Source organism: Peromyscus maniculatus, chromosome 14, assembly GCF_049852395.1.
Source record: "Peromyscus maniculatus bairdii isolate BWxNUB_F1_BW_parent chromosome 14, HU_Pman_BW_mat_3.1, whole genome shotgun sequence".
Classification (NCBI taxonomy): Eukaryota; Metazoa; Chordata; class Mammalia; order Rodentia; family Cricetidae; genus Peromyscus; species Peromyscus maniculatus.
In genome coordinates, this window is record NC_134865.1 from 61,405,737 (window position 1) to 61,427,567 (window position 21,831).

At 38.1% G+C, this 21,831-nt stretch overlaps 1 protein-coding gene and 1 long non-coding RNA gene across 16 annotated transcripts in view; both read left to right on the forward strand.

Moving 5' to 3' along the window:
* Nrxn3 (neurexin 3) overlaps positions 1-21,831 on the forward strand; it is a 1,618,850-nt gene that overhangs the window by 968,927 nt on the left and 628,092 nt on the right. The gene's annotated exons all lie outside the window — the stretch shown is intronic.
* On the forward strand, positions 659-4,477 carry LOC143268546 (uncharacterized). The gene is made up of 2 exons (XR_013044607.1): positions 659-789; positions 4,240-4,477. It is a non-coding gene; the product is annotated as an uncharacterized LOC143268546 (long non-coding RNA).

A 21,831-nucleotide genomic window follows, 5' to 3' on the forward strand; every position in this document is an offset into this window, starting at 1 on the left:
CACACACACACACACACACACACACACACACACATATATGCTCAAAGATGAATTCATACATAGTATTTTATGTGTCATGGTGAATAAACAGGAAATTGCACACACACACAGTACAATAGGGTTTCATAAATCAAGTAGCGGTAGAAGACATTGAAATGACCCTACTACTTCGGACCAATACTAAGTCATTTTTCATCACTCCTTGTTACCTTACTCCTAAAGTTCAAGAGTTCACAAAACAATTAAATCCATGTGACAATAAGTATTCCCCAGTTTGGGGAAGATGAGCAGTGAGGTAGAGACTGAGTCATAGTTCTGAATTGCCAGAAAACTAAACCTTCTTAAAATGATCTGGGTCATACATGGCTTAACAACTGGCTTGTATCACCCTAACTTCAATGTGTACTCCTAAAGCTATCTAACCACAACCATTTTCAAAATACTTGTCTATTGTTGGAAATGTGTTTTTAAATACAAGTTAGGTTTTGAAAAAAAAAGTGCATGAAACAATTTTATTTGTGTGAGTACCTATGCATATGAGAAGGAGAATCTATCAAGCAGAAGGCTTAAACCCAAGTGAATAATCATTCATTGTTACTTCAGAGAGAAAGAATTCCCACACAGCCAGAGAAGAATGTTCGTGTCACATGTGTTCCGTCCTCATTGTTGTACTGTACTCAAGCTTAGAATAATGCCACCGAGGTTCCTGCTATGTCATCGGTGGTCATCAGCCACCTTTGCTGAGATGTTATTGTGAAGAAGACAGTGCTGGGCCAGCCGACCACTGAGGTGGGCGTTGTGAGAATTTCTAGCGGCACTTCGACTTGAGAATCTCTTGTCCTTTCCCTTTGACTCATCTCTTCTTCATTTGACGTTCTCCAGGATGCTGTAACAAACTACTCATCGTAGTTTCCCGCCCCCGTTCTTCCTAATGCGTCTTTTAGTTTATCTCAAGCCTACTAGACATCCAGACATGAGAAAATTAAAAGACCAATGCAACCATGGAGCTGAAAAAAATCCTGATTTAGAAAAAGTAGCAGTCTCATGGATGAAGTTTGAATGACATGGCTTAACTTAGATTGTCTGGGGCTTTTCCTGGAAGATTTTTCTACAAGGCACATAGAACTCACAAAAAACCTGTGACATTTCACACCTTTGCCTTTTCCAGCAACTAATATTTTTTTATCCCTCTTATCAAACTTAATTGCTGTACATTTTTTTATATATCAGAAATATTAACTAGGGTGCTTGGGGATGGTTGTGTGATGTACTACCCACCTCAGCTCACTTCATGTAGAATGTGAATGACTCTCTTAGAGATGCTTAATTCACAGCTTATATCAGCTTATATCTAACTTGATCTGATAGCTTGTTGTCAATGTCTTAACTGGAATTTAAACATTTAGAGCGTAGAGATTATTGAACACACAAGGAGCTCAATAAGTCTTCAAGGAATCCAATTGAACTGACAAAGTCAGAGACTTGTTCCAGCTCTGATTGCTGGAAAAGTTGGCAGGGTGTCTCCAGAGTAGGGACTACCTTGAAACCATGTGTTGCTTGGTGAAACAGATTCTGGAACACTTGGAAACATGATGCCTCCTGTTGGGTCATATGCTTCAAGTTTTCCCTCATGACCCTAGTACCCTCTTTTGTTATGGTGAAACTATCCCCTCCTTTGTATACATGCCAGTCTACTGTAAGAACTTTGATATGTGGTGTACCCCTTCTGAACCTCACTTGGTTTTCCTTGATTGCAGTTTTCCCATCATAAAATTATCATTATCTCTACCCTGTCTTCATCACAATATCTTATGATGATCTGAAGAGGTCATTCCTAAAGGCTTAAAATCACAAAATGCAACTTAACTAGATTATATTACCATTAAATTTAGCTAATCATCTCATTCATAGCACATTTTGATGGTACCAAAAAGATCAAAATCACCTTTCCCCATGTGAGTGAAGCTCTGTAAACTTCATCTTGTGCCACTATGGCCTCATCCTTCAACAGAGAGGTAAAGTGGCATGACTAAGCTTGGAGGGTCTTGAGTTTCTGAACACGTTTTCTTCTTTCATTATATTCCCCTGGGGATCACTTGTGAGTGTATGGAGACTGAGAGGCCACTGCACAGGTTACCTTTCATTCCGGAGGTTATGACATCCCATTCATGGCTAAGCTTTGGAGTTTTTTTCTCCTCATCACAGAAAATTGATGTCACCTGGAGCAGCTCTTCCCCATTCTTAAGTCTTGCTGCTACTAAGGTGGAGCAGCCTCTGAAACCTGGAGGGTTGACATCCACAGCTGTGTGTCTCAGAGTAGAAGGGTTTATTAAGGGGTGACATCCACAGATGGGTGTCTCTGAGTAGAAGTGTACATCAGGAGACACTCTGAACCTGCAAAAAAAGCAAAATAAAATTAAAGTCAGATTTGAACCTACCAAACCCCAGAAAAATACTAAGTAAAATGACTGACAAAATGCATACTTTGCATAATGACCTATGGAATTCGTGGGATTCAAGCCCTCCCTCAAAGAGAAGCATGGGGAAGGGTTGTGAGGTAGCTATTGTCCTTGTCATTTGAAGACTACCTTCAGGAATTTTTGTCAAAGACACTTGCCATCTGTACCATTTATTTAATGGTCTTATGTTGGTTTGTTTTTCTTAAAAAGAAATACATTTGTTTTAAAAGCAACATACATAACATTAAGGTAAATGGGAAGCCAGTCTCACTTCTCATAAATAAGAGACACTATTAAAGATAAAAGCAATATAAGCAAAATATGTTATTAAATTTCAGCCACTTAATAATATAAGCTGACAGAACCCAAGGTTTATTCTCCCCTCATAAAATAAAATAAAATAAAATAAAAAAACTAAATGAGTCTGACCAAGTTTCATTTTTTTTTAAATCTGTAAGTACCAGTTTTCTGAATAAGTAAAGATAAATCAAAAGGAAGCTTAAGGTTATTCATTTCATGTATGTGTAATTTGGCATGATTTAGTATTTCCTTTATTTTGACTTATTATAATTTGGTGGATCAAATGCAATAGTCACAAACATTAGTGAATTTATAGATAGATTGTGGGGAATGTTATCTTTATCCCCAGTTGTTTTCAATAATGTGACTCCAATTCCTTTGTATTATAATTCTTAAATATTGCTTGAAACGCTCCTTCATGCCTTACTTCCCCATTAAAAGAACATGAGCTTTTCTTATTTAAGTCAAAGGCTCTACTATGTAAAGTAAGCCAATGTCTACAGCAAAAAACACTAGACTGTTTTCTTTTCAGATCTGTAGATGTTTTATCTAGACATCCCAATTTAATTCCCACTTCAGCTCTCTAAAGTCAATGCTGTCACAGTCCCATTTTATAGATGTAGAAAACACAACTTATAGGATATATCAGTTGGTTACAAACACACACAAAGTCAGACTACCCATTCAGAAGCCTGGGATCTATTCCCTTCCTAAAATAATGTTTAAGAGAATAATTACTAATTATGAAAAGAAGCTAGTTTATTTGGGGGGAGTATAATTGCCTACTCTAATGAAATAAGGTCAACATTCTGAATTCTTAGAAAAATCATATTTTATATTTTGGACTTTTGTTTTAGAAGAAAGGTTAAACAAAACAGAAACTAACAATAAAAATAAAACTTTAATGATCACAGAAGTTTTTTTTAATTCATTTAACAATGAATATTGAATATTTCTTCCTATTATATTTCTTGCCTTTAATTTTTAATAAAATTTTATTTTGACTATGACAAATTTAGGAGAAAAATTTGAAGGGCACACTTGAGAGACAGAGGACAAAAGGATCTGAAGTTTAAAGCTAGCCTGTACTACACAGCAGGTTTCAGGACAGCCTGTATCATGGGAGTCACTGCCTCAAAACAAACTGCCACCAACCCATTGTTAGTAATCACTCTCACTCCAGTGCATAGCATTCCCTCCCCACCTTGCTTTCATTGCCAGTTCCTTTTCTCAACCTCAACACTGTCCACATGCTGCACCCTTTGAATGGCTTTTCTGTACATGGTAGGATGAATTATGACATTCCCCGTCTCAACCCACAACACACCAGAAGCATCTCTCGCTCCAGTTGTAATAATAAAAACCATTTACAGACTCTGAAAAGCATTTTCGGTTAACCAAGGTGAGGATACTTTTCTGTCTATTCTTCTGGTAGTTGCTACTGTGACTGATGGTTGTGTTATTGTTTCTTTGCCTCTAGTGAAAAGCTCTTTCTCTGCATGGAGAGGAGACATGCTCAGAATCCCTTGGGGTCATTTAAATGAACATCTGTTGCTTTCCACGATCTTGCCGTGAGGTGGGAAAATCACTACATATCAGCACATGTACACCAAGTGTTTTCAGCACTGGATCAAAATCTTTCCATTTGTCTTCTTAAAGATGGGATTTTCTGAAGGGGTGAATCAAGCTGGGTCACTAATAAGTGTGTGAGAATCTCATCAGTCTGGGGCTTCTGTGGACACCAACGAAGAACTGAGCAATACTATAAGGATGGGCCTCCAGAATCCACAGTCCTTTTTTTTTTTTAACCAACAAAAGTTTAACTAGTGTCATACTTTTGCTGATACCATTAGAAGCAGAAAATCATGATAGCATGCCCTGTCATGCTCTGAGCCTAGGAACATCATACCCTGGACCCCTCTTCCATCTCTATTATGGCAACTGCCTCAACACTGTTGGAATGAAACATTCTAGGAAAATTCTGGAGCCCCTGAGCCTGGGTACCATTATTTGATGAGTAAGTGATTCAGAATTCATATCAAGTACATTGTTTTAAATTCTTAATTGTTAAACTGGTCAAGGAATCCCAGGGCTTCTGTCGGGGAGATCATGGAGATGAGGAACATGGACATATAAGGAAGTGCTTATAACAAAAGATCAGAGACGTGATCTTTCTAAGCAAGAAATAGACTTTTCATTGATAGGTCCCTGTGGTAGGGTCTTCATGTGCCATATCTCACATTTTTCTCACTTAAACATTTATTGTGTATTGTTCCCCTAATATGCATCCACACAAGGGGCAAAGATAGGACTGGGCTTTTTTTTTCAATCTAGGAAAATGGGACCTCATTGGAAAAGTGTGTTTGTGGGTTTTTTTTTTTTTTTTTTTTTTGGTTTTTTGAGACAGGGTTTCTCTGTGTAGCTTTGCGCCTCTCCTGGGACTCACTTGGTAGCCCAGGCTGGCCTCGAACTCACAGAGATCCGCCTGGCTCTGCCTCCTGAGTGCTGGGATTAAAGGCGTGCGCCACCAATGCCCAGCTTTGTGTTTTTATAATGAAGATAAATGTTGTCTCTCACCTAAGCCATCTTACACCCCTCTTCTTGTTCCAGGAACAGTGGTCTAGGAAGTATGTTTTTTTTTTTTTTTCCTACTCCCATAGAATCAAACCCAGCACTCAGATAATGTAGAAAAGGATCTGACAAGGTACTTTACACCTTCCTTAAAGATGTAAGTTATTGTTTCATGGGATCTTGACTCTGTGTGAGGTGGTCCTCATGAATAACTAATCAAGAGATTAGTGAGGGCTCATGTGGTATACGCTGCTGGTAGAGCTCATTCTGAGAATCCCATCCAATGCCCACTGTTACCATAAATGAAGTTGAACTTTTTTTCTGGTAAAGCTCAAAGAAATACTCCTTGAGATGCGTATTTTAGTGTCATTATTTATTAAAGCTTATTTTTTAAAATTAAAAGGAGAAGGGTGGCTCTGAAGGGGCAGCAGGGGGTCTGAGAAGAGGGGAGAGAGGTGGACAAGAGTACTTGAAGGATAAGGACAAAATGTTATATAATTTCACTCATATACATATCTAGATGTAACTATGTATATTATTCATTGTCTACATGTATACATATTTAAATATATGTGTGTGATATAAAATCAGAAGGGAGACTATCTGGATAGAGAAGAGGGACCAATGAAGTGTGGTGGATGGAAAAGAGACAAACATGAACAAGGTCCAATGATACCTGTGTATGAAAATTCCCTAAGGAAAACCTTTGTTTTACACACTACAAAGTTAAATACTTACTTGCTGTACTTATCTATAGCATAAGCACCATTCTCTACTATTGAGCTTATTTGCATAACTTAGATGTATTGACCTATTCGTTCTGTGCTGTTTTGATTTGCACTTGGTTTTATTTGACCCAGGTTCTCATATACCCCAAGCTGGCCTACAAGTCATTGAATCCCACTGCCTCTGAGACTGGTTTGAACTCTTAATCCCCTGTCTCTGAAGCATTTGGATGGCAGGTTTGTGTCACCAGACCTGACTTGGAGATAGATGACTAATGTTTGGGGGCTTTGTGCAAAATTAAATGGCTGTACTCAAGGGCACACATGTCCTTTGCTATATTTTCATATTTACAATGGGAATTGAGAACACAGTGAAATGTATCTGTGGTTCCCTTTAACTGGATTGGAGAGTTCAATCCTACAGAAACACTAAAAACTCTTCTATTGAGTGGTTCAAAAGCAAATCCCTTTAAGAGACATTGATTGTAGAAAAATAATACCTCCAGTAACCAGAACTGTTACCCACTTGGATCTCTTCAGAACATTCAAATAATTGAAGCAAAATCACTCAGAGGAAATTCCATCCAAGAGTTAAAAGAAGTTGAGGGGTTCCTCCCCTCTTTTGCCCTATCATTACTCAAGATATTTCCTCCTGTGCCTGTAACCTCTGCAGCAGTTACACCTACCAAGGAGCTTTCAGAGCAGCCTCAAGGTAAATTATGTAGGGTCTGTAAGTGGCTTCTTAAATTTTAAGAGACAAGCTGAAGCTGGAAATTTTAAGTCCACATTTCTGAAGTAAATGCATATGTCCAATATGAAGAGCCTTCACCAAAAATCTGTTATGTGTGACTAGAAAGAGGGCTAATGATTTAGCCCTCTTCTCTGACCTGGCTTATTTTCTCAGTCTTTCTAAGTGAGTCCATTCTACATATTCCATATTATGACTGAGCATACTGTTGATGTACCACCACTGTGTCTTTTCCTCTTCTTGTGTTAAGGGTTTTTAACCCAAGGCCTTGAGCAGGCTAAGCACTCATCTATCACTAAACTCCTGTATCAGACCTCTGTTTCTTTATTCATTGGCATTCTCATGCAAGATGCGATGGTGATAACAGGGCTTGTGGGACTCCACACATTCTCTCGCTCTAAAATCTTCTCAAGTGAAATCCTTCCATCTTTTGCTGAATGGATGTCTGGGTGCTTTGGTGCGGAGCTGTTCTTTGCACATGTTCGTGTTGAGTAGGTGCTGTGTAACATCACTTGTTCTTTTTTTAATGTGACTCATGACAGAATTACCAAAGCTTTAGTAATCTAAAGAAAAAAATAATCACTTGCCATCTGCAACTCACTGCTTTTAACCTGAAATAATAGGATCTGAAATGATACCCAGATCCTTAAGATAGTTCTCATGTTGGAAGAAGCTGACAGATGGTACATGTGGTAGGCTGGTGCAGCATAGGAAGAGAAGAAGAAACAAATAGACAGCAGTGTGCATAAGATGCTTGGAAGAAGGTTATGACTACTTCTTCACCAGACATAATAGTGATTTCCTATATTCTCCAAATAGATGGTTTATGCAAAGGGCTGATGACTTGGTAACACATTTCAGTGGATCTAGGGGATGGAACCTTAATAATACAACAGAGCTTCACGGAGGTCTGTTGCTTAGGGGAATCTTCTAACATGCAATTTGAAGCCATGCAACTTAAAATGCTGACTCAGTCTGTACCATTCTTGTTACTTCCCCATATAATGCATATCCTTGGATTAAAATATCTGGAACTTGAATTTCTTCTTTCTAACTAACATCTTAGTTTGTTTTGTAGCTAGATGAATAAGGAGGATAAAGTGGAACAGTTCTTAAAGCTGTGTTTTCCCTGGGATATAGTCCTACTCACTATACTTCACAGATTTTCAGGATGTATTTCTAGAATTGATACTGGGACAAGCTTTTCTATCTTTATCTCCAGGTTCTCCTGATGCCTGCAATGTAGGACCTTGGAGAATTTGGCTTTGCTGATTTTATTCTAAAGGTATAAGACATTTGTCACAGATTGCTTCAATTAGCATTTTTCCAGTGCATATAATGAAAATAAATATAATTAGAAGGCATATGTTTGATACATTATGATTCATTGAATTGCTTTTGACACAGTCCACTCAGAGAGACTTGACAAAGAGATGACATATAATGTGTGGTCACTTACACGAAGGTCCTATTTTGGATTATCATTTAAGTTTCCTGGGTGTGGATCATATTCTCTCACTGCTGAAAAGGCTCTCAGCTGAATAAAAATGCGTACCTGCTTTGCTCTATAACAGATCCCTTGTGTGTGAATTGCATTGTCAAACCTGTGTGGATCTTCTTACTTGGAAAAAAAAAAATGAAAGCTGTCCGTGGTGCTGAATGTTTTCTGACCAAAAGAGGATAGATAGGGGTATCCACGAAACTGTCCAAGAGCCCCCTAATCAGCACTGATTTACCGTAACAAAGTCACCAGAAGAGTGAAGTCACACTGAGCTTAGCAAAACAGGAGTGGCATCTACTAGGAAAAGGCAGCCAATGCTTCATTTCAAAGGCCAGCAGCCTCTAAGCAGAACATTCAGATAGAATATTAGGGCCCTGTGTCATATCTCAAGGCAGTATTTTCTGAAGGGTGTTTGACAAAGTCTTTCCAAATTCAGCTATATCATACGAGTCAATGCTTTTTGCCAGGATGTGGCTCCTCCTCGCCTTCTTTGTCTTTTTTCCCTTCCCCCAGCCTGCCTCTCCTTATTTATCCCATTTCCTTCTTCCCCTTCTCTCCTCCAATATGTTTCCTCTGCTCTATTCCTCATCCTCTCCATTTCTGTTCCTTTCCCTTTATTTATTATTTTTACAATATTTTTTCTATTTTTTCATTGATATGAGTCTTGATGGTTGTCAGGGTTGGGAGGATATTTCCAAGAGCAGTGCTAGTGAGTGGCGGGCCACGAGGCTATTCAGAAACTGCCACCTTGGTGACTATAATTTAATACCTTCCCTCCGTCATTTGTTAGCATCTCTGTGAACACCGTATATGGCTTTCTGATAATACATCAATAGAGCTTTCTGAAGAAAAAAAATGATATCATGAGAAAAGTGCTCCTTCAGCTGGGAAGGGGAACTTGGTATCTTTTAGTTTCAAGTAGATTATTTCATCTGTCCTGAAGTAAAATAAAGTAAACACAATTTTTAATGTAAACACAATGTAATGAAAGTACTGGCCATCATATATTCTGGTTCAGGAGTGATTCACATGGCTAAGTTTCTGTCTTGACATCAATAGGAGAAGTTCTGGGACCACCTGTCAGTCCTGAATTCTTGATTGCCCTTGGTGTACTTTTTTACCCCCCATTTTAAATTTATCTCTTCTTCACTCCCCATATTATTTAATTTACTAAGCAAATGTCCCTTGGTATAAGCTGTATAAATATTGTAACTGAATTACTGTCTGTTTACTTAACTCATTACATAAAACCATGATAAGCTTTTTAATTACAAAATTAGCTCTGCTGAATCAATTTCTTCCATTTAATGAACTGCAGAAAATGGCAGAGTGAGGATAAAAATCATGCCCCTTTACCACCCCTCTTAATAAAGGTCTTTGTCTAAAAATAATGGTTATAATAAAAAAAATAGCATTGGCTGTGATATTTTCATCCTTATCTGGTCCCATGTGTCCTTTGAACTGACAACATACTCTATACTCATTTAGCCAACAATGTGCAAATTGCTCCTCTCTAACTTCCACCTTCTTCTCAGTCTTGTGCTGAATGCTCTGCCCTTATCTGGCTGGATCTCTTTGTTTGCCAGTTTGATTCTGATCACTTCACAACTGCTGTGACTTCTTTCTACATGCTGCCTGTGTTACCAACACTGTAGGCTGCTCACTCGTCCCTTCTTCTTAGGCTACACTGATCAACTATAACGTACGTGTGTCTTCTTTCACAGATCCTCATGGCGTCCTCCATTTTCCTCCTAAAGGTGCATAGTTAGTCTGTTTCATTAGAGTGTCCAGTTAAATTATTTTGCTTTTACTTAAGTCATTTTTGGGAATTTTGCGAATATAGCTACTTATAAGATCATCAAAATCTTCATGGAGGCACTTCTGTAATAATATACCAAAGTCAGATCTAGAGGGAATATTTGAGGAGAAGAAACCATCCTTTATAGAAATGAGAATGAATACATACAACAGGGATTTCCCCTTTACTTTCCCTTCTTTTTTCATACCAATGAAATTATGCTATAGAACTGATTAACCTTATTTAATAATCTAAAGTTAAGATAAATCAATGGATCATTATTCAAAAAATGCATAATAATCAGGATTTCCAAGATTGCCATACATATGAACCCAGAGTGTTTTCATTGAAAAATGTTTATGGCTTCATTTCCTGGACATGGCCAGAAGCATATAAAAATAGACTTAAATATTTTTGCCAATAGCTAGGAAATAAAGAGAAAAGATGAAAAAAAAAGTGTACTATTTATGTTACAGCACATAATTTAGAAACTGAATCTTGAAGGTGAGACATTTCCCCCCCACTAATGTACTAAAACAAAATTCCTCTTGATGTGTTTATAAATACATTGGCATTAATTATATAAATTCTTTCTTTTTAACATTCCTAATTTTTGACCAAACTCTTGGTGGCTGAGTTTTAAATTTTTACTGCCTACTAAGTGATAATCTTTGAAGAATGACACATTTATAGGACCCCCTCAGGAATTCCATATATATTTGTCCAGACCCCTATGTTCTTTTTATATGCGTATCAGTTGGTATGTGTGGGTGTTCATATGTGTGCATGTATATGCTTGTGTCCAATGTCTTCCTTAATTGTTTTCCACCTTATTTTTATGTATGTATATGTATGTATTTGAGATGAGGTCTCTCACTGAGCCTAATGCTTGCAAATTTATCTATATCTGCTAGCCATACAGTCCCAGGTATCCTCCTGTGCCTGCCTACACAGCACTGGTATTAAATACATAAATCACCATGCTCACTTTTTGTGTGTGCAGGTACTAGGAATCAAACACATATCCTTAAGCTTTTGCAGCAAGCACTTTACTTATTGAGTTTTTTCTACAACTCCTAGACCCTCACTGCATTACCACAGTTTGTTGTTGCATTTGCTACCACCTAAGAAAGCATACAAATTAATTTAGAACATGGTTGCTTTCCCATTGTATCGTTTGAGACAGCATAAGATAATTAAAATAACTGAGTTGCAGTTCATCCCAGAAAAACCCCACACTTTTAGAATTTTCACTATCTTCATCAAAGAATAAATCCAAATACTTGATTCAGTCACTGGAACTTCACCCACACAGTTTGGGGCCTCTGGCCAAAAAGCATTTATGTCATGAGTCAGAACACTGCATGAGAAATTTCTCCTTGGGCAGAGATCACTGCATTTGACAGTTGGCTTTTTCCACCACAGACATCAAAGAGCATGTGATTGGTAGTTGTGCACATGTAGGCAAGCAGGCCTTCATTCTCTGGAACCAGGTCTTATATTATCATAGAGCAGCATCTCTTTGGAACCAGCCATGTACCACTTTCTTTTCAAAGCACCTTCTCTACTGACCATAACTGGTTATATAATCCTGCATCTTCTATTATCCTGACTGCTGATCCGTGCCTGATGGCTATGCCAGGTCTCAGAACGCCACATGCTTTTGATTGCGGCACTCTAAGCTGCTTAATAAGACAATTAAAAATGATTTACAAATGGCCATGGCAGTGCAGCTGGGGATGGAGGCAAAAGCATTCTATGGGCTGTGATATTAAAATTGAATGTCCTTCCACATTCCCTCTGCAGATGCCTTCAATTCCAATACTGGTTTGTTCCCTGAATGTTTTTATCAAACATCCTAAAGTACCTATTGCTAAATAATATTTATCTGGAAAGAATTTAAGGTACATTCTCCTGGTACTTGAGTAGTTACCAAACTTCTTCCATGTAAGAGGGGTAAGGGAATGAAACTTCCTAGCATCCTGGAGCAGTCAAGAGGTGACGTAAATGTTCCCACATCAAGCTGCCTCATTCTTGGTCTGAGGGTCAAAACTAATTTAATCAGTGACGTATCTTTCTTGATCATTTCCTCTTTTCTCCTCACTGGCATTGTTATGGTGATTAGAATGGGCAATTTCCCCAAAGATTCTATTGTGAGTCACACATCGTAAATAATGACCTTGATGCTTGATTATGATAACTTGGAAATTAAAGAAGAATTTCATTTCTTATGTTGAAAATATGTATTCATTTATTTATTATTTTAAGTTGAGAGGAGTGAGCACCATTACTGGAATAAGTATTGAGAAGATTCCCTATTTTTAGCTAAGCTCCAAGGATTAATAAGATTGGCATTGATTGGCTTACAGTAACTTTTCTTAGGATGAGTTATGGAATAGATATTTTAAAAAGGAGAGGGCTGGAGAAAGAGCCCAGTGGTAATATGCTTGCCAAGTGTGCAGAACATCTTAGATTTAATTCTCAATAAAGTGGATGGGAGGAGGAAGGACATGAGACAATTTTAGAAATAAGGTATCTTCATTTTTCATTCTTTCTTCTGATATTTAGTTAAAGTATGAGACTTTTAGCTAGTCACCACAATCTTTTTATATATATTTATGAAATCATATCATTAATCTTGACTTTCAGATTTGTGGTGCAGTGCAGGAAGCTGTCTATACAAAGTGTCTGGAGCATAGGAGTCGCTCAGGGTTTCCTCGACTTTGTTCAATCTTTCCATTTGTCGGGAGCATGGCTAATGAAATGTTTATGGCTATTTGTAGTGTTCTCCCTGGAATATGCTGACAAGGGCTGTGAGGTGCAAAGCAGTTGATGGTGACATTGCTATTTCACCACTAGATCATCACTGTTTGTGACCTCATTTGAAAATTAACTCCTCCTGTGTATATCAATAGTCTAGTCTTGTGTTGTTTTCAAATGATGTAAACACTACAGTGATGGGAGCCATGTACCATGTTTTGAGGGATTTTTTTCCTTTTTTTAAACACAGAATTTTCTGCTATTGAGAAATAGCAAGAAAATAAAACCAATAAATTTGCTCTTGGGAACCAGTGACCCATGGTGAGCCATTTATGTTATAGGGATAGAAAGCTCCTTTCTTCCTTCCTTCCTTCCTTCCTTCCTTCCTTCCTTCCTTCCTTCCTTCCTTCCTTTCTTTCTTTCTTTCTTTCTTTCTTTCTTTCTTTCTTTCTTTCTTCCTGTTTTCTTGTAGAAAGTCACAAAGAATAATGTCAGTTCCTCCAGGGTTCCCCTTAGACTCTAATTGCTTCTCTCCTTGACATGCTGAGGTTCATGTTCATGCTAAGAAGCCCCCTATCTTGACAGTTCACGAAGAATGACCAGCCGAGCATATAGCACTGCCCGAAGGTCTAGTACCAAGAATGCTTCTGATCAGTCTCTACTTTATCTCACATTTGCCCAGCCTTTATTCTTCTCAGTGTCAGATAGTAGTCCTCTCCATACGTCCCACATCTGAAGATTCCAGATCTTGCTCCTACCTACCTACTTCATTCAAGTTCATATATAGATATTCTCTGTTCTACCATGTTCCATCTTTCCATACGAAATAGGCTTAAGTGAGCCCTTTTTGCCTTTAATGGCATTTATTTTTCTCAGAGAAAATAAGGGACCAAAAGCATCCCATGAGTTGACTATTTGAACTGAAAGGGAGGCGGTGGCCATAGTGACAAAATACCCAAGGATTTTGAAAAATCACATTGCCTTCAGATTTCATTGTCTCTTTTGCTGTCTTGATCTCTGGGTCAGATTCTGCTTGACATTATATGGAGACTTGCCTTGATGCATCAGCATACATCTATGATCCCAACTCTGAGACAAGGTTTGATGATCTCTGGGGCTTGCTGCTCACCCAGGCCAGCCAAATCAGTGAGTGCTGGGATCCATGACAGACCTTGTGTCAAAAAAATAGAGTGAAGAATGAAGAATGATTGGGGGAGACACCCTGTATCTACTTCTGGCCTACACACACACACACACACACACACACACACACACACACACGAAAAATGAAGATGAGTGTAGTGATGCATACTTGTATTTTCAGTACTTGGGAGACTGAAGCAGTAGCATTCCAGCTCAAACTGGGATACATAGTAAGACCCTGGAAAGACCATAAAGTCCTCTTCCTTATCTCCCACATGTGCTTCTAGGCCTTACCCAATCCTCAACAGGTCGTACTGAGTACAACGTTATTCCTTTACTCTGTACATGTATTATTTACACTATTATTGTAAATCTATTGAATATTTATTATGGGGAACTTACTTAGCAGGGCCATGCAGGGACCCAAGAAAGGTAAGACTTTTATTCTGCATCATATATGTCTACAATGTAGCTATAGAGAGAAAACTTCCAATAACAGCTGTTAGTATAATTTGGAGATTATTTATGTCATAGCAGAGGCATATGCAAAAAAGAGATTGAAGTTAGTCTTTTTGAATTATTCTTATTCTAAAATTCCAAGAATATTAGACATTTATACTTGCATAGTTATTTCTAAGTGGTGACTAGCCATAGTAGGTGTTAAAGATTCCCAGGACCAAGGCACTGTGTGGAAACAGAAAGATAGGCATTCATGGGTATCTTAGTTACTCTTCTATTACCATGGAAACTTATAAAACTTAAGTTGACCAAGGCAATTTATAAAAGAAAGCATTTAATTTGGGCTCATTGTTCAGGAAGACTAGAGTCCATGACCATCACAGAGGAGAGTGTGGCAGTAGACAGGCAGGCATAGCATCTGACCCCCAAGTAGGAAACAGAGAGAGAATGACATGGGCTTTTGAAATCTCTAAGCCCTCTTCTAGTAACATACCTCCTCCAGCAAGGCCACACCTCCCAATCTTTCCCAAACAGTTCCATCAACTGTAGTCCAAACATTCCAATATATGAGTATATGTAGAGCATTTTTCTTCAAACCACCACAAACAGATGCTGGAATTTTAGCTGAGCTTTGAAATGATAGATTTGGATGGAAAATTATTTTTTCACTAATGAACATTGTGGACATAGATATTGTTAGTTTACACTTTTGGGTAGGAAAATGGTTCAGCCAAATGGGCTTCTAGAATTATACTCCCCTCCCCCTGCCAGATATTTCTTGTCTGTATATTTTCAGGATGTAAGTATTTGGGAATTACTAGATATCTTTAAAGAACACAGATTCATTGTGATATAAGACCTGTAGGAATTTGAGGTGCTAAGAATTTCTAGAAAGAATTATACTTTTGGTGCCTGAGTTGATCTAGCCTCATTGGTTTGGGATACTAATCAATGCCTTTCTAGATCAACCCTGTGAAGTTGTCACAATTCAAGAATTTTCATATCTCAAAATACCTTTTTCAGTTGGAAGGGTTATTTCTCCTTTTATGAATTGTTCTAAGGAGGTCAGAAAATGCAAATGACCTTTTGAGAGCCCCTTGAAATACACAGTCCCCTCACTTAGGGCCCAATTAGTAGGAAAACCCCAATCTACAAGGTCTTACTGTGCCCTTGAAATTGCACTTCAAAATTACTTGCAACAACTTCCCTCCAGGCACAGAAGCAGGCTCCATGTTTTCATTCTGACCTTAATTAAATTTCTACATGGGCCATGCATTTGGCTTTCCAGTGATACAGGCCAGGTAGAGGAAAGGGAAGTGCCCAGCTCTTCTAGTTCATTCTGTTGCTATGATAAAACACTTGGAAGAAAGGTTGTGTTTTGACTTACAGACCACAGTTTATTACTAAGGGAGGTCAAAGCAGGCACTCAAGCAGAAATGGGAAACAGAAATCATGAAGGGAAACTTCTTCCTGGATTTCTGGCCCACTTACTTGCAAGTTTATGTGTCCTTAGCTTTCTTAATCAGCCCAGGGCCACCTTGCCAGGGAATGATGCCCCCCACTGTAGACTAGGCCCTTCTACATCAATTATCAGTCATGACAATTCTCCACAGATTTACCTCTGGACAATCTGATCTACATGACTCCTCAATAGAGACTCACTTAGGTGACACTTTACTGTGTGAAGTTGACAGCTAAAGCCAAGTGTGACACCTGCATTCTCTCTTTCTCAAATTCTTTCTGTCTTTCTCTGTCTCTGCATGTCAGTCTCTGTCTCTCTGTCTCATTCTCACTCTTACTCTCTATTTTGTAATAGGAATTACCTCTGGCGCTATTACAGAATTACAAGTATGAAGTAGTTAAAATGAATGGCCAGATATCATTCTTGTGTCCTCTCTTCCTCTTATTTAGTTTCTTGCACATGATAAAACCAGAGTTAATTGAAAGATGTTATGCATGGGCCATTCTCAGTCCTATGCTTGATCCTAACATAGCTGGAATGCTATGTATAATGGCATCATCCTTTGAAATCCAATGGCAGTTCATCTTGACTCTAGACAATGTTTTAAAGATGTGTCCGATGATGTGGTACCTATGCTGTTTGAGAGTCAGGCTTTGTTTTTTTTTTTCCCCTCTTCTACCCCCTTTCCTTTTTGGTTTCTCATAGCATGTGGAAGTAAACTTACAGCCAAGAGAAACAAACACCACCTGCAAAAGTTCCTGCTTTCCAGAGCAGAAGGGGGGTTCTTGTTTGTCTGTTTCAGCTTGACTTTTCTGTCCCACAGAGAAAACCCTCCCAACTGAGCTAAGACTTGGTGACAGACTGCTTGCAGGCCAGATTCAGCATGTGAAAGGCAAGTCTTTTTTCCCAGGGTGCTTAAAGCTGGAACAAAGTGTTTTAGTTTGTCTTGCAACAGTCCTTAAAAGGAAGACCGCATTCTAGATGATACTCTGAGTGCAGAAAAGACCTCTTTTGTTGATGGGAGCAGAGTTTAAGTTATTTTTATCACTTTTTGCATTAGAGTTAATTAGTCTAATGAATGCTTAAGTAGGAAGCAAGTGTGAAGTGAAGAAATAGTTGGAGAAAGTACCCAGAGAAAAGCTAACAAAGAGGCAGCAAGTCTGGCACCATGAAGTACTGAGCCTGAATCTTGACTATGTTGTTCAGCTGGTCCCTGTGTTGGGGTTTCCACTGCCTTGCTTACATTCATTAGAGAAAAAAGAAGTCATTTCCAAGGCTTCAGTGAAAAGAGATAAAAATATTCCCCCCTTCCCTCATGTCTATTTTGATGAATTTATACCTTTGTTCTATTGCTTTTATTAGAATCAAATGTGTATATGAGTATAAATTAAAGAAACCAAGGGATGAAAAATGGAGGGAATAGACAAAAAGAAGGGAAAAGAGAGATAGTGAAAGAGAGCAGCCAAAACAGGAGCAGAAGTATTTGTAAACCTTGTCTGGGACAATGAGATGTAGGGAAATGATAATAGATTAAAATCTAAAATATCTAGGAATGCTTTCAACAATAGCCCATGCGTTTTCTTAACTATGTAATGGAATGTATGTGACCAAATGCAGGTCTGGTCTGAGTGAGGTGACTGAACAACACAGTGTTTATCTACCACATTGCTAAAGAACGACTTCTCTGGTGTCATTGTTTAATAACTGCTCAGCATGACAATAAAGTTCACATGGAAAAATGAATGTCCTATTCATAAGCCAACGAAATGCAAGAGAGAAGAGTCTGACGATGGGCTATCTGATGCAATTCGAATACAAAACCATCCTTTAAAAAAAAAAAGAAATTGTGTATGATCCTGATATAGAGATAAGTGAATTAATGAAAACCAAAGAGGTGTAACTCCCATATTATCCCTAGCATATGTGGAAATTTGATCCTTTGTAAGGTGTTCTTATAGTAGAGTGGTGGAAACATTTATTTGACAAATGGGAAAAGCACAACTGTCTATCCATATGAAATAAACATATTAAATAACTAGCTCACTTCATAAGCTAATTCCAAAAGACTTAAAGGAAAATATTAAAAGAAAAAAATGTTAGAGAAAAAATTGTTAGTTGCATAATCTAGTGGTGATTGACTGACATTTTTCTAGTCAATAAAGGCAATCCCAGATACATGCATATACATAGATGTATATATATATAATTTATAGCATAACATAATTTATTTTTATAGTAAAATATACCATTAACAAATTCAATATGTAAATAATATGGTTAGAATATATCGTAATGGGATATGTTCATGAGGATTGTAAGCAAATTAAACAAACTGTGTCTTCCTTTATCTCATGTAAGAAGCCACCAGAAGATAAGCAATCCAAAGCCCAACAGTAGCTGAGTGCCGTATCTCAAGGTGTATTCACTTATCTCTACTTAGCAGTCCTCACTGTGGGCTTTCATCTTCCTGTTTATCACTTCAGGTACAAGCAGAAAATACTGGCCAAATGTGCTCTTTTTTTAAAGAGGGATGCAGAAACTTTCTGTGACAGCTCCAGGTACAAGACATACTTGCTAATGTCTGGGTCTGAGAATTGCTTTTATTTGCTTAATCATGAGTGACTTGCACCCTTATCATCATAGTGTTTTAGCTATGGTGTGTGGGGGTTTACATTACTCTGGACAGATGGGTCAGGGTACCTGCTGTGCAAGTGAAGAAAATGTCTTGACTGTTCATGGGACTTTTTCAAACTGATACCTAGAAAAAACAACTCAATAGAAAAACAAGTGGGAAACTCAGAATAGAAATATTTCAAGTGGCATATAACACTATAAAAAGAACCTAGATGCCTTAACATTCATGGAATTGTATGTTTAAGGAACAATGGGATATTTTTTATAGTCATCCTATCCACATGGGTTTTATCGTGTTCTAATTCCTGCTGTTGCTTGAAATGCAGGAAAAATTTACTATAACTTGCTTCCATCTTTAAAAGATCAACTTTCAATTAGTAATTTTACTGAACTTTAAACATACAGTTATGTGTGGATATATATATATATATATATATATATATTCATTGATTCAGAAATCCTAGTCATAAAACCTACTTCATCAAATAAAAATATGACTATCCAAACATTTGTGCCCAAGGTTTTCATTGCATCATTTTTTTTTTGTAGTGGTTAACAAGAGTGAGACGGTTAAGTAAAGGTTCATAATGAGAAAAAATGGACTTTCTAAGTAAATTATAATGAATATCAATCCTATCATGCAGTTGTTTGTCCACACAGATTTTGGTCCATCTTGATCTTTACATGGTGACATAGAAGCATTTCTGCAATGTATTATTAAGTTACAGAATGTAATAATCATGGAGAAAGAAAAGAATGGTGTAAGTTATTAATCTGGGTTACCAAGGCTGCGAGGGAGGAGGGAAGTAACTGGGAAATAGGGAATAAGGGAACAAAGTAAATCAGATTTTACATGTTGGTAAGTAAAGTGATTTAGATTTTTTTTAATGATGGAAAGGACATCACCCTACGAACAGGGCGTAGCGAGGTCAACCCAGGATGAAGAACAGTAAACTGAGAATTTGCTTGCAGCTGTTCCTCATTAGATGGTAGACAGTCTGGGCTATTGACAGTTCTTTTGCATACAATTTATAAATGCCGAAAGATCCATGGTGTATGCTTTATGTAAGTAGTAAACACACTGGAGTTCTCTTTTATAATAAGTAAATTAAATATCTTCTTTTTTAAAGCAGGTGGTAAATGTACGTTTTCACATTAAGAGAATGAATCGTGTCTCCAGGAGGGGTAATGAGAAGGCTGCGTGGTTTCGATGGATGCACACTTGGAAAGTGTGGGCTACTTCAGTGCGGGGAAGACTCCTCACAGCTCATAACTTGAGTCCCAGAATGTTCCCAGCCATCTGATTCCAAGCCCAGAGTTTTGGCTCCTGGGCTGTGTTGCTGGCACTGAAGAAGTGGGATGGCGTGTTGTTTAAATCACAGCCCTTCTCTGTTTCCTGGCTAAGTTACAAAACAACGCTGTAGTCGTGAAACTGAATGTCATCAACACGCATTTGTGGCATGTACAGAGCACGCACGCACGACACTGTAGTAGCGCTTTAGGCAAGTGCGCGATTGCATTTGAAAGAGGTGTTGCCGCTTCCTGTAGGAAGTTTACAAACTAAAGGAAGACAAAGAAAAAAAAAATGAAACAAAGCAACCAAACAGAAAGCAAGCCTGTGGATTTTCCAAGCTGTGTTATCTGAGTCTGGAACTTAGCTCCAGGCACTACACATTTTAATTACTCAATAGTAACAACTCAATGACGTTAAGAATCAACCCTGTTATAGGGAACAGGGCCGCTAACAGCAGTATTTAGCTGAGCGTTTTGTCTTTTGGCTCAATCCATCTAGCTTCTACCCAGTTAAATGCAAATGTGATTTTCCCCCATGATTTCCAGTTAGTTTGCAATAGAAAGGGGCTGTGCATTTGAGGCAGAGTTGCGCTTGTTTGAAATGTCTAAGTTAGAAAGAAATACATACTGTCAGGTTTCTAGTATGACATCTCGTGTCTATGAAGGTGTGTGGCGGAGCCCCGTCTATAAAGGCTACCCTTCTCAGTGTGATGTAATGTCTCCCCATGTACTGCTTCCCTCCTCAGTCTGAGTCCCGCCCATTGCCCTGTACAATCAGCGCTCCAGCCACAGTGAGACATCTTTGTTTTTCTAGTGCACTGTGTTGGTCTCGGTCTCTAGAACCATGTCTGCTTCTTCCTTCCACTGAAATGCCAGTTCTGTCCTGTTTATATAGGGAGATCAGTCCTAGCCTTCCACGGTTGAATAAAGAGTATACTCTTCTCGGCGTGTTTTTATTTAAACCTATCTAGAAAAAGAAATATACATTTGTTTCTTCATTCTTCTTATCTATCATTTCTGGCACTTTTCACATTCATGTTTATTTGCCTGACTTGGCTTACTTGAATGATGGATTTCTCGCTCTGCATACTGTTAGTCTACCATTGGCTTTCTCCTGGGATCTTTGTAATGGTGTTTCTTAACTGTAAAATGGGTAGATGAATGACTGAGTGATTGAGCTAGTAAGTGAAATGAGGCATATAGTATACTTGGAAAACAGAAAACTACTAATATTTAGATATCTCTAGGGAAATTTTTTAAGAATTATTTTTAGATTTATTTGTTTTATTTTATGTATATGAATGTTTTGCCTACCTGTGTGTTTGGGTACCACATGCATGCCTGATGTCCTCAGAAGTTAGAAGGAGGCATTGGATCCCTTGGAGTGATGAATGGTTGTGAGCCACCATGTGGGTACTAGGGATCAATCCTGGGTCCTCTGCAAGAGCAGCAGGTGCTCTAAATCACCAACCATCTCTCTAGCCCCAGGAAAAATGTTTTGCATAATAATTTTATAGATAAGGGTAAAGGACAATGTCTTTCCTGTTATCTTTAGAAATTATGGGTTAACATTTGTAAATAGGAGGGATATTTTGGACAGAAAGTGCTGTATAACCATGGCATCCTTATTTAGGATCCTCTAAAATAGTCTCTTCTTTGGGCATGTTTAAAACCTGAAGTCTGGTTGGCATTATAAATATGCATGAGTGTTGGGGGAAGAGAGCCTAGGGTGTGAATCACACTTCAAGCAGACCCACCCGCCTGCTCCTGACTTCAAGTTTTTCAGAAGTGTGAAATGAAAATGTTTTTAAAATTAGAAAATGTGCCATCAGAACTTTATCAGCCCAAAGAGAAAATAAATAATCTCTTTAAAGGTGGGGAGTGCTGGGGATATTTAGTTAGTTTCACAGCTAAAATGCTTGGATACGATTTCGTGAGAAAATGTACAAATTAATTTTAATGAATATGGAGAAAAAAA